At 40.0% G+C, this 12,572-nt stretch overlaps 1 protein-coding gene across 2 annotated transcripts in view; it reads left to right on the top strand.

Moving 5' to 3' along the window:
- Positions 1–12,572, top strand: part of TBC1D5 (TBC1 domain family member 5) — a 571,110-nt gene that overhangs the window by 26,605 nt on the left and 531,933 nt on the right. For both annotated transcript variants that reach the window (XM_063452310.1, XM_063452309.1), the window contains exon 2: positions 6,363–6,427. The gene's annotated coding sequence lies outside the window, so the exon portion shown is untranslated. The remainder of the gene's footprint in view (positions 1–6,362; positions 6,428–12,572) is intronic.

Below are 12,572 nucleotides of genomic sequence, written 5' to 3' on the forward strand. Positions count from 1 at the left end.
AATGGTAGGGAGGCTGGGTGGACATAAATTAAACATGTCTCTGTGTGTGTGTGTGTGTCTGTCAGTATGTGTGTGTTTGTATGTGTATGTCTGTTAAAGTGTGTTTGTGTGTGTTTATGCCTGTCACTGTGTGTTTGTGTGTGTCTGTCAGTGTGTATGTCTGTGGGTGTGTCACTGTATGTCTGTTAAAGTGTGTGTGTGTGCCTGTCAGTGTGTTTGTGTGTGTCTGTCAGAGAGAGTGGTTTGTGTTTGTCAGAGAGTGTGTGTGTCTGTCAGAGAGTGTGTCTCCAACCACATGAAAAAGGTGCTTTTACTTACTTCCCCCCCCCCCCCACCATGCTGGTTTCGCCACAGCTGGTCCCGCCTCCATGTTTGAGATCATCAATCTTTATGATCTCAATTAAACCAATGTTAGGAAAGAATTGGGAGGATATTGCGCATGTTCTCTATGGGTAACATTCATTGCCTCCATGCAGAGCGTCGAGATGCCGAATATAGGTGCTGCACACTGTGCAGCACTGACACAGGACTCTCTAGTGGCCATCTGAGTAATTATCACTAGAGGTGTTACTAGACAGCAATGTAAACACCGACTTTTTCAGAAAACGTAGTGTTTACATTGAAATGGGAAAAGGCTACTGGGACAGGCTATAGACACCAGAACAACTACATTGTGTCCCTTTAAGAATTACATTTTTCTCATTGGAAAAAAAAAAATCTGGCTCCTAACTTTTTTAGCTGGATTCTAGATTCCAGACAAATTTGTCAAGACCTCGTTTAACCCAAAACCTTCAAAATCCTACAGTGGCTATTGCATCAAAGAGATCACTGACAACGTAAAACAGGCATCAGACCTGCGCATACCCAATTGGCTGATTAGGGCAACGTTTTGGAATGAGCAGGGATGTATGGCAGACTACCATTCCTTCTCTACATAGTTCTAGTATTTTATAGTGTTAGTGCAGGGTAATTATTAATTAATTCTAATTAAATTATTTGCCATATCCAGTACTAACTTTGCCCTTTTTATTAACCGTAAGTTTAGGTCCACACTTCACCAATATTTAGACATACAAATTGTTGGCTCTTTCTGTATTGATTTATAATTAAAATATCCTAATGTTTAACCCCATTAAAGGACCACTCTAGGCACCCAGACCACTTCAGCTTAATGAAGTGGTCTGGGTGCCAGGTCCTTCTAGGGTTAACCCATTTTTTCATAAACATAGCAGTTTCAGAGAAACTGCTATGTTTATGAATGGGTTAAGCCTTCCGCCTATGTCCTCTAGTGGCTGTCTCATTGACAGCCGCTAGAGGCGCTTGCGTGCTTCTCACTGTGAAAATCACAGTGAGAGCACGCAAGCGTCCATAGGAAAGCATTATGAATGCTTTCCTATGTGACCGGCTGAATGCGCGCGCAGCTCTTGCTGCGCGTGCGCATTCAGCCGACGGGGAGGAGAAGAGGAGGATCGGAGGAGGAGAGCAGGAGGAGATCTCTCCGCCCAGCGCTGGAAAAAGGTAAGATTTAACCCCTTTCCCCTTTCCAGAGCTGGGCGGGAGGGGGTCCCTGAGGGTGGAAAACGAGTATGCTTTCCTGGCACTAGAGTGGTCCTTTAAGGACACATGACATGTCTGACACGTCATGACTCCCTTTTATTCCAGAAGATTGGTCCTTAAGGGGTTAAAGTCAAGACTTGCTTCGTTATATTTATTATTCTTTACATTCTTTGTAACACGGATAACAATTTAGTAACTAAGGTTTGTAAAAAGGTTTGATCAGATTGTGTTGTACAGAGGTTTAATTTTAAACCAGTGTATTATTCCACTGTAAAAACATTTGAACTACTGCCCCATCTTCGATCCACGTAGAAAATTAAAACGCAACATTATAGGCTCAATTTATTAATCATTTTTTGTATTTTCAAACAAATTTGAATTTTCAGTTCAAGCTAAGATTCCTCTGGATATTTTTTTTTAACTGTGACATATTTCATTTTAATTATTCAACTTTCTATTTAGAAATGTAGCACACAGGTTTTACCCCCATCTCGTAAGGAATCATTTGCATAATTAGAATATTACAATATTACAATTAGGCCAAAGAATGTTTCTTCAGTTGTTTCCTTAACCAACATATGTTAGAATTAGAAAAAGAGGCACATGTTGTACTATTTTTAAAGGTTCTTTCCTATTAAAAACATGTTTACAAGTATGGCAAATGTAGATTCCATCATTAGTGATGCAGAATTGAAACAATGCAGGGAGCTTTTCATTTTCCTTTGTGCCCAATTTTTCACCTTAAGTATAAAGAGGAATAATTGTTTGAAAATAGCTTCTGTCTCCTCAAAAATGGAATCTAAGTATGTACACAGTATCTGTGTGTTCCCACCTCTCTCGTAATATTAGATCAAAGGTGACGGACATAAAGGAAAAGATCTGATGAACAAATATTCAATATTCAATGTTCAATAGCTTCACAACTATACATTTGTTAACAGTTTGGCTAACACAACGCATAGCTATCATTTTATACTGCATAGTCGTGTATGTCGTGCCTTGACCTCATAAAACATATTTTTTGTCCAATTAAAAGATATGCTTAAAGGGACACTGTCAGGGCCGGACTGGGAAAAAAATTAGGCCCGGGCATTTTTCAATCGGAGCGGCCCCCTAAGGGCCATTTTGTCATCACTAATTACAAGCACGCCCCCTCTCAAAGTGAGCATGTTGGTTCAATGCGCAGAGCCGCGTTGAAGAGCTCTGGCATTAGAAAAAGGCCCTGAATTTGTTCTGCGCAGCGCAAGCAAATTTAATAACATGCTTGCGCTGTGTTTGCTTTTAAATTGTATCTGGTGTCTCCATAAGTGGGATACCAGAGGACAAAAGGGCCAGGAAAGTGTATGGTGCATGTGTTTGGAGCCTGCTTGTGGGATTGCGTGTATGTAGAGTGTGGTGTGGTATTGTGTAAATAGGTAAATTAATTTGTGTTTGTGGTGTAATATGTGTGGCTAGGGGCTGTAGAGAGTGTGTGTGTATAGAGGGCATAGTGTTATAGGGGATGTTGTGTGTGTGTGTGTGTATAGGTGACATAGTGTGTGTAGGGGTTGTAGAGAGGGTGTGTTTAGAGAATGTTGTATGTGTTTGCTGACAAGGAATGCAGTGTGTGTGTGTGTGTGTGTGTGTAGGAGTTCTAGTGTGTAAAGGACCCAGAGTGTGTATAGGAGATTGTGTGTGTGTGTGTGTGTGTGTATATAGAGGATTAAGAGTGCATATAGGGTAAGGGATCTAGCGTGTATCTGGAGCGTAATGTATGTAGTGGTGCAGTGTGAGGGGTGCTGTAGTGTGTGTGTGTGTGTGTATATATATATATATATATATATATATATTTGGACGTATTGTATGTGTGAGGGGCGCAGTGTGTGTGTATGTAAGAGGGGTGCTGTGTGTGAGGGTGTTTTTATCTGCCGTCACATTCTAGGTTTCTAATTTTCTTTGTTAACTCACTGAGGGTTATTTTTGTTGTGTGTGTGTGTGAATGTATTTTGTATTTAAATTAAAATATATATTTTTCTATTAATAATAATAATTTAAAAAAAAAGTTATATCCCCACCCCTCCCTTCTTACCTTAGCCTGGGAGGGCAGGGGGTAGCCGTTCTGCCTGAGAGGGGGACCATGCTTCCTTCCCTGGTGGTCCAGTGGTGAGAGTGAACTCTAGCCCCTGCAGGCTAGAGTTCACTCTCGCGAGATCTGAGCTTTGCCGTGGTAACCGCGGCAACGCTCAGACCTCGCGAGAGGACCCGGCGGAGCTGCTTGATAGAGCTCTGCCGGTCCTCTCTCGTGCCTCCCTCCCTCCCTCCCCTGCCAGCAGCCGCATGTCAGTGCCTGTGGGCCGGTGAGGGAGATCTTTGATCTCCCCACCGGCCCATGGAGGCACACAGCAGCGGCTGGCAATGGAGAGACCCTGTGATCTCCCCTGCCGGCCTCGGCTTCACGGCCATCGCGAGCCAACCGGGCATTTGCCCGGTATGCCCGATGGCCAGTCCGGGCCTGGACACTGTAGTCAGTAGAACAACTACAGCTTAATGTCTTTGTTCTGGTGTCTACTGCTTGTCTCTATCAAGGTTGATGATCTCAGCCATGGAGGTGGGACCAGCCATGGCGTGGGAAAAAAGTGAGTAAAACACTTTTCCCACATGTACAGATTTGACACACTGACTGGCACACATACTCACTGACGCACACATAGTCACAGTGAGTATGTGTGTGTGTCTCTCAAACAGACACACACTCACTGACAGTCTCACACACATTTTCTCAAATACTCAAATATTATTATTCATTTTTATTTTAATTTAAGTCCACCCAGCCTCCCTACTTTTGGGAGAGCTGGACTGGATCCTTTTCCTGCAGTCCAGTCTAGCATCTGGAATTTGGCAAGACCTGCCTTATGTTAACAGAGCGTGCCATCTTTGATATTAAAATAAACTGGCACTTTTATAAAAGTATTGAGTTGTTCCCTGCTGGATGTCAATCAGACAACTAGGATGGTGCTCATTCTGATTGCTTTGTGCTATGGGACAAAGTGAAAGGCAATGTTTTTCACAGAGAAGCATCATATATGCATTGTCTCTCCCATTGAGAAGCATTTGATCAGCTGGGAGAATATCAGTTTACTCTTTTACTCTTTCAGGAACTAAATACCCAGAAACTAGAATTATAAGTAAATGTATATCGTTGTAACACTGGAGTGTTCCTTTGATGATACGCTTGCTTTGCAATTTTTTTTTACTTTTTACTATGGCGCAGTAAAATAAATTAAAAAGGAGAAAAACCCTGAGATGGATAAACAGATATTCCAAATTGGGACTGTCCCATTGTATCCAATACTGATACACACATACACAAAGCCTTTTTTGTATAAATGCTTACAAATAGGTCTTGGTAGAACAGGATGCCTTGTGCCTGTGTAAATGTTTTCAGCTGTTCAGATGACATTTAAATTTGCATTTGTTGATCCCCCTCCCTCCCATAGTCTTCTCCTCTCTCCCATAGTCTTCTCCCCCCTCCCATATTCTTCTCCCTCCCTCCCATATTCGTCTCCCCCTCCCATATTCTTCTCCCCCCTCCCATAGTCTTCTCCCCCCTCCCATAGTCTTCTCCCCCCTCCCCCCTCCCATAGTCTTCTCCCCCCTCCCATAGTCTTCTCCCCCCTCCCATAGTCTTCTCCCCCCTCCCATAGTCTTCTCCCCCCCTTCCATAGTCTACCCCCCTCCCATAGTCTTCTCTCCCCTCCCATAGTCTTCTCCCCCCCCTCCCATAGTCTTCTCCCCCCTTTCCATAGTGTTCTCTCCTCTCCCATACTGTCCCCCTCCCCTTGTCCCATAATTACTTACCTGTCTTGTAGCGTGGGCTGGCCTTACAGCGCGCACCGCGGTACTGGAACTTCAATTTCAGGTTTCGGTTTCCGGCGGGACTGAAAGGAATTGTGCACACTGAGTGCGCACTTCCTTTCAGTCCCACCGGAAACCGGAACCTGAAATTGAAGTTCCTGTACCGCGGTGCGCGCTGTGAAGCCGGCCCACGCTACAAGACAGGTAAGTAAAGCTTCATATTCGCTCCATAAGACGCACAGACATTTCCCCTCGCTTTTGAGCAGAAAAAAAGTGCGTCTTATGGAGCGAAAAATACGGTATGTTATCTTAATTTTTTGCTTCAATTAATGTCTTTAAAGGGGTACTATAGTCACCAGAACAACTACAGGCCTTTTAATGTGCACACTGCCTTTTTAGGGGGCTGTCACTGAGACGGTCACTAGAGGTGCTTCCTAGCTCAGTGCTGCACAATGTGCAGAACTGACATTCAACGTCTCTACCCCGTGCATGGAGGCGCTGCATGTTCCTCATAGAGATGCATTTAATCAATGCATCTCTATGACAAGATGCTGATTGGCACAGCGCAGTGCTTTGCAGCCTATGCGATATAGCCTCCCAGTGCTTTTGTATGGGAAAGCATTGGATTGGCTGAGATCATCAAGCTTTGTGAGCTCAGCAAAAAGGACGGAGCCAACCGCGAGGAGGCCCACGTAATGCTGGAAAAAGGTGAGTGAAATCACCTTTTATCTTGCTGACAGGGGCGCTGGTCTCCTAAATAGCCATAGTAGAACTATAGTGTCAGGAATATGCATTCATATAGTGTTCCTTTATGTTAATTTGAATCATTTTTATACTGTGCGTATTGGCACATGAAAAAACAAAACCTCTTTAAACTCAGTAGATGAAGCTCCCCACACACCCTTCTCCTCAGAGACATTTCAGATTAATTATGACTTGTATGTAACTAAATGTGTTTGTGCGTTTCTCAGGGAGAAGGTGGACAGGTTGTGCTTTGGAATCAGAAGAGCCCTGTGGGAGGTGCGCAGCTGCTAAGGTAATGTTTCTAAACAAACACAAAATGGAATAAAAATAACAGTACATAAAAGAATAATAAAAAAAAAACTAAATTGTCAGCTATGGCATAGTTTTGGGGTGTTCTGCAGCACCTGCATTGTGCATCCTCTCAAGATCTGTGTGGTATTAGGCACCCTGCAATTCCTGTTTATAGTTATATTGTGCCTATCTGAATTTCAGCTAATAAAGGGGAAAATGTATCTCTTCGGTTTTAGGAATTCCCCTGTGTTCACAGTAGGATAATTTTTTGTTCTGTTAAATAAGCGCATTTTCTGGGGTCTTTTATTCAAAGTTGTATTGGTTTTGCTATCTGATTGTGCAACTATTTTTTTCTCTTTTGCATATTTATTTACATTTAACCATCTTTCGTCTAGAGAACAGACCTCCCCAAGTAGCTGCTAATGCCTCAGTTAATATATATATAAAAAAAAGTTTCACTTTGTTCTCTTAGCTGAGCATTGTGAAGAACTGATCAGGGAATTACAAATTTTAGGCAAAAGTAGCCAAGCTGGGAAATAATAACCCAGTCGTGCAATTAAAATATTCCCAGCTTAACATGTTCTGTTTTACATTTTTTCTTATACCCTTTTCATATATTATTAACTATGTTGTGCAACAGTCATGTGGCTTTGCAATATTTTTCTGTCCCCTGAGACGCCCCCATAGATTCTATCATAGAAGCTTCTATTTCTATAGAGGAGGCCAACCCAGGAAACCAGCGGTGTCCCAAAAAATAACCAAATGGCCATTAGGGAGAATGGCATGGAGCTCAAGCCCAGGAAAGCTTATCGAAGGCCTTGATCTGAACCCTATAGCCTATCTAATTGCACAATCCCGGCAGAAAATGAGGGAACAGTATATGATTGGATGGCTTATGTTTATTGTTCAAATAATGTTATGTATAAACACCTTGTGTGTTCCCCCAAAATATTTCTCTCCACTTCATTAAGTATTGTGCCGGTGTTTGTGGGAACTTAGATGATTTATTCCGCATTGCTACAGCTACCAGACTGATAGTGCCAAAAAAGAGCAGGTTCTTTCTGGTGTTTTCTACTTTTAGAACCGGTCTCAAGCCAGAGACCTCATATGTCAGTGACAAGAATTTGTTAAAATTCATAAACTGGGTTAATCTATCTTCATCCTATATCAATGGTCCCCAAACCAGTCCAGTCAGGGCACCCCTACCAGTCCAGGATTTAGGGCTTATCCAGTTGTGTCTAAGGTGTTATTTTTTTTTCTTTTTCTAAAAACACCTTAGAACCAACGTGGGAATCCCTAATTTCTGGAATGGTAAGGGTGCCCCGAGGACTGGTTTGGAAACCACTGTGTCTGGCGTACACCTGCTTTACATGTTCGTTCCAGATGTCAAATAGAGTCAATAACTGAATCTACTTGAGTCTGAAGCCCCAGTCGCTGTCTTTCTAACCATATTAACGAAAACTGTAAACTGTAGTTTTTTGTTTGTTTTTTTTTGAAAGGGCAGTGTTTTTCCCCAAATTGCCAAATTAAGGTGATGTGATTTTAATGCCTACAATGTTCCTTTAATGCATATTTTTTTGACTGAGTATATTTGACAACCTTTTTTGTGTAATGTACACTCTTTGTTTTGTATTTCAGAGCTCAGCTTGATGTAGTAAAATGTTTTTATTATAAATATGCATAAAAGAACATTTAACAGGTATTCACTTGAATATAATCTTGATAATCGGTTCCCTTCACTGTCTTGTAATATAAATGTTAGAAAGGTGTTGATAGCATCACATACCATCATGCAATAACAATTCGGTTTCTGCACTTTCTCTTGTTATTTTTCAATATTTACTGCTTAAATCTTACCTTGATATCATTTGGAACTACAAGAAAAAAAAAACAACACAAATTTTGTTCATTGCGTGGATATATATACTTTGTGGTGATTGACAAGGAGACAACACCAATGCTTTACATCAGGTTTAAATATTTTCCATTAAGTGTTTCTTTTCTGTTTCCATTATGACAATTATATTACATCCATTTGAAAATGTTTAAAACTGACACTTTACAGTTTTCATACCAAGTTTGTGTAACGATAAGTAGTGTCAAATGAAATGTATATTTCAGGAGACTAGATCTGCTTGTTTAAAGGGACACTCTAAGCACCAAAATAACTTTAGTGTAATTAAAGGAACACTATAGTGTTAAGAACACTAAACTGTATTTCTAACATTACAGTATCCCTTTGCCTCCGCGACCACCTTCTGTTCCCCTTCCTGGCCATGCAAAGGGTTAAAAAAAAATGTAAACACTCGCCTGACTGTGTTACTCTTCTGCTGACAACATCGTGATCCGGGAACCCAATGCGAAGACAGCCACTTTGCAATCCGGTAACCCAATGCGAAGACAGCTGGTAGACAGCCACTAGAGGCAGTCTGAACACTGCAATGTAAACATTGCAGTTTCTCTAAAACTGCAATATTTTACATTGCAGGGATAAGGAAACAGGGACACTGCACCAGGGTCACTTCAAGGAGATAAAGTGGTATGGGTGCCTATAGTGTCCCTTTAAGTGGTTATAGGACATGCCCCCGCAGCCTCACTGCTCAATTCTCTGCCAAATAGAAGTTAAATCACTTTGTTTATGTAGCCCTAGTCACACCTCCTCTGGTGGAGACTCACACAGCCTCCCTAAACACTTCCTTTATTGCACAGTGTGTTTAATTTAGAATTTGTATCTTCTGCTCTGTTAATTGCCTGCTATAGACTACAACAACCTGTGTGTGATTAAAATTCAATCAACAGAGCAATAAATAATTTTTTTTCTTCTAAATTTAACACATTGTAAGATCTGTTTGAAAATGTAATCATTTTTATTTCTCGCAAACTGTATTAGTCACACCCAGGGATATACGGCTAGAACTCCACAAGCAGAAATAAACAGTATATAACACCATTTAAATGGCAGATAACTGATTAGTGAGATTACAGGGGCATGAACTATACACCAAAACTACTCTATTAAGCAACAGTTGTTTTTGTACTAGGAATCAAGGCTTTTTTAAGATGCAACGCGTTTGTGACCAAGGCCTTTTTGGCACTTATGCCATGAGTTCATTTTACCACAATTAAACTCTTTCTGTTTAAATGCACACGTACATATTACATATCATTTTTAAAAGGGGAAATTGGGCTTTATTTTGATATCTTACATGTATACACACCACAATGTTAAATAAAAATGAAATAATGAAAAATGGAAAAAAATAACAAAACACATTCTTTCTTAGTTTTGCATTCTACACCAAGTGCACTCATTCAATTAGTAGCTCCCCATTCATAAAAAATATTTTTTTTTATGAATAAGGTTACGGTAGCCCTTTATGTGACCGGTCCTCCTGGCACGTAACGACTTCACTGAGATGAAGTTGTTATGGTGTTATGGTGACCGAGTGTTCCTTTAACATGGTCAAATAATTACCCTCTTAATTTTTTTATTTATTTTTTTCTAATATTATTTTTTGAGAGGAATGGGGAGGGGGGGAGTGGGAAGGACACAATTCCCCCCCACACCCCAAAGATGAGCAACAGGTACCAATAGTTAGATCTCAGCTATTGTAGAACTACAGCTCCTCTGATCTTTTGTCTGTCTTAGTGAGACACTAAGTATTATAGCGACTTATGGCATAATTTATAGTGCAAAGAGGACCTTTGTCACTGTGTCCCCGCATACAGATGGTTATAACTGCAGTGATTTGCAATAAATCATCTGAGTTTGAGATTTGTTAGACATTTTTCCAATAGTCTGCACTGCAGATTCTATAATCAAATACAAACTATAAATAAATTCAAATAATTCAAAAATAAATTTTTTCATAATAAATTCAAATGATTAGTGCAGCATCACACACGTTCTTGCTCCCAAAACCAAACACAAGAAATAAAAATGAAACGAGTGAGTGCATGTAAAATACACGTGAGCAGCCTAAATTTTCAATATCTAATGCATTCTTCCCAACATTTCAAATTAGCTAACAGGGCCACTTGAATTTTAGAGGAACACTATAATGTCAAGAATACAAACATTTTAGGCTCACATACTTTACACACCAGAACAACTACATTAATCTGTAGTTGTTCTGGTGACAGTAGTGTTCCTTTACGGTATAAGAGACAGTGAGGCCAGGAGTGGGGTTGTTCTGAGAAATTTTAGGTGACTTGCTTAGGTAATAAACATGTAAGAAAATGAAATATATCTTATTTACACAGACTGATTTCTAGACATGTTTATTGCAGTTTAAAGACCCATTACTGTGAATATTATTGTGTTGGAGCTCTGTTATACGCTCAGATAAACAACAATATGGATAAAAGATGGGAAATGGGATAGAAAATAGGGACAGAGGGATTTCAACCCAGAATAAGGACTGTCCCTCTTGAATAGGGGCACTTGGGAGAAATGATCTAAAGTGTACAGAGTGTACTGGACGTTTTTTTTTGGGGTTGTTTTTTTTTGGGGTTGTTTTTTTTTTATATTTCACTCATCCTGTGTAAACTCTAGAAATTGCTTAAAAGTCCCAGGAGGTTACCTGTTTGTGTGATGCACAAATCACTGTCTCTGGCCCCAGTCACACTGGCTTTGGATCCTCATTTTGATATTTAGTTGGACAAAGTGTAAACCTCTGATTGCTTTTGAGTAACAGGCACATATTTCAATATTTGGTTGAGATGTACCATAGTGAGAGAGAGTGTGTGTGTATCCTCTAGTAACAACAATAACAAAAAATAGATTTTAAGTCCTTGACATACGGTGTGCTCCATCAATTATAACAAATAAATGAATTTATTGTGAAGCGCTTTTCTTTAGCTGTACTATTTATACACATGTAATTATAAGCAAGATTGCCTTTTTTATATTTTTTTCATATTAAATCATATATATATATATATATATATATATATATATATATATATATATATATATATATAAACACATTAAACTGCAATCCTATCTTTTCTTTAAAAATCACTATATAATATGTATGAGACAGACGGAAATTACAGTTAAGCAAATGTATATTGCAAAAATGCCAAACTCCCACCACCATAACAACTTAACCTAATTTAACTTGTTATGGAGACATTCGTGCCTGGGCGGGCGCCATCTTCATGCCTCCCAGCCATCACAATTTTGGATTTTAGGGTCCTGTCCAGACTTTCTTTCCTACTGTCCTTCTATTAAGAACTATCCCCCAAAAAGATGTGCAAGTGTATCCGACGCACTCGCTCCATTCTAAGGGCTCTAGGATCCTGCAGAGAGCACTGTAACAGCACCCCCTGCATGTTCTGCCCTTTGTGGGCTAGCCTATGGAATTGACAGGCAGTCTGGTTTATATTAACGCCAGGCTGACCTGTCAATTCATCAGTCGGGCCCATCCCCTTTCTGGGTGACGCAGTGTGTGTCACTGGTACACCCCATTGTACACCTGCTCAGCAGCGTTCCACTTGCAGGGATTAGGAAGTTGGCACGTATTTTTAGGGTTTAAACCATTTTGCAATGCTTTAACTTCAAAGTAAGGGCTCTGGCACCCCACACCCCTCTCTGACTCTCCGGTTTTAGCGTATCACTATTTTTGATGCTAGTGTGTTTTTCTTTTTAGACAACAGCCCTCTCCTTTTTTTTTTTTTTTTTAATTCTTTATTTTTGTGAGTTTGCAAGTCAAGAATATCAATTACAGCATGTGCTCAAAGAGATAACATGTAACATTGTACAAACTGGATCATCATCGTATGTCATAAAGTCGCACATGTGCGTCGTCTACCAGTTTTTGTTGTTGCCCTCTCCTTTTAAGATTAAAAAAACAACAAAAAAAATAGTGCATTTGTAATCAGTGTTGGCAATAATGACATACTGTTACGAGTGAAGAACATGTTTTCGCCCTAGTTTGATACATTAGGTGAAGGATGATACTGTAACTTTAAATTTTAAAGAAAATCTATATATTAGCTAGCAGTTAGGATAACATAACATATAAGTGATTTATTTTTAAACATATACTTGTCTTAGAGCATAACTTACCCATGACAAGTACTCGGTAAGATTTTATATCTTCACCTTATCTAATTTGTTGTTCTAATTCCTCATCATAGAT

Source organism: Pelobates fuscus, chromosome 4 (genome assembly GCF_036172605.1).
Source record: "Pelobates fuscus isolate aPelFus1 chromosome 4, aPelFus1.pri, whole genome shotgun sequence".
In the NCBI taxonomy this organism is placed as follows: domain Eukaryota; kingdom Metazoa; phylum Chordata; class Amphibia; order Anura; family Pelobatidae; genus Pelobates; species Pelobates fuscus.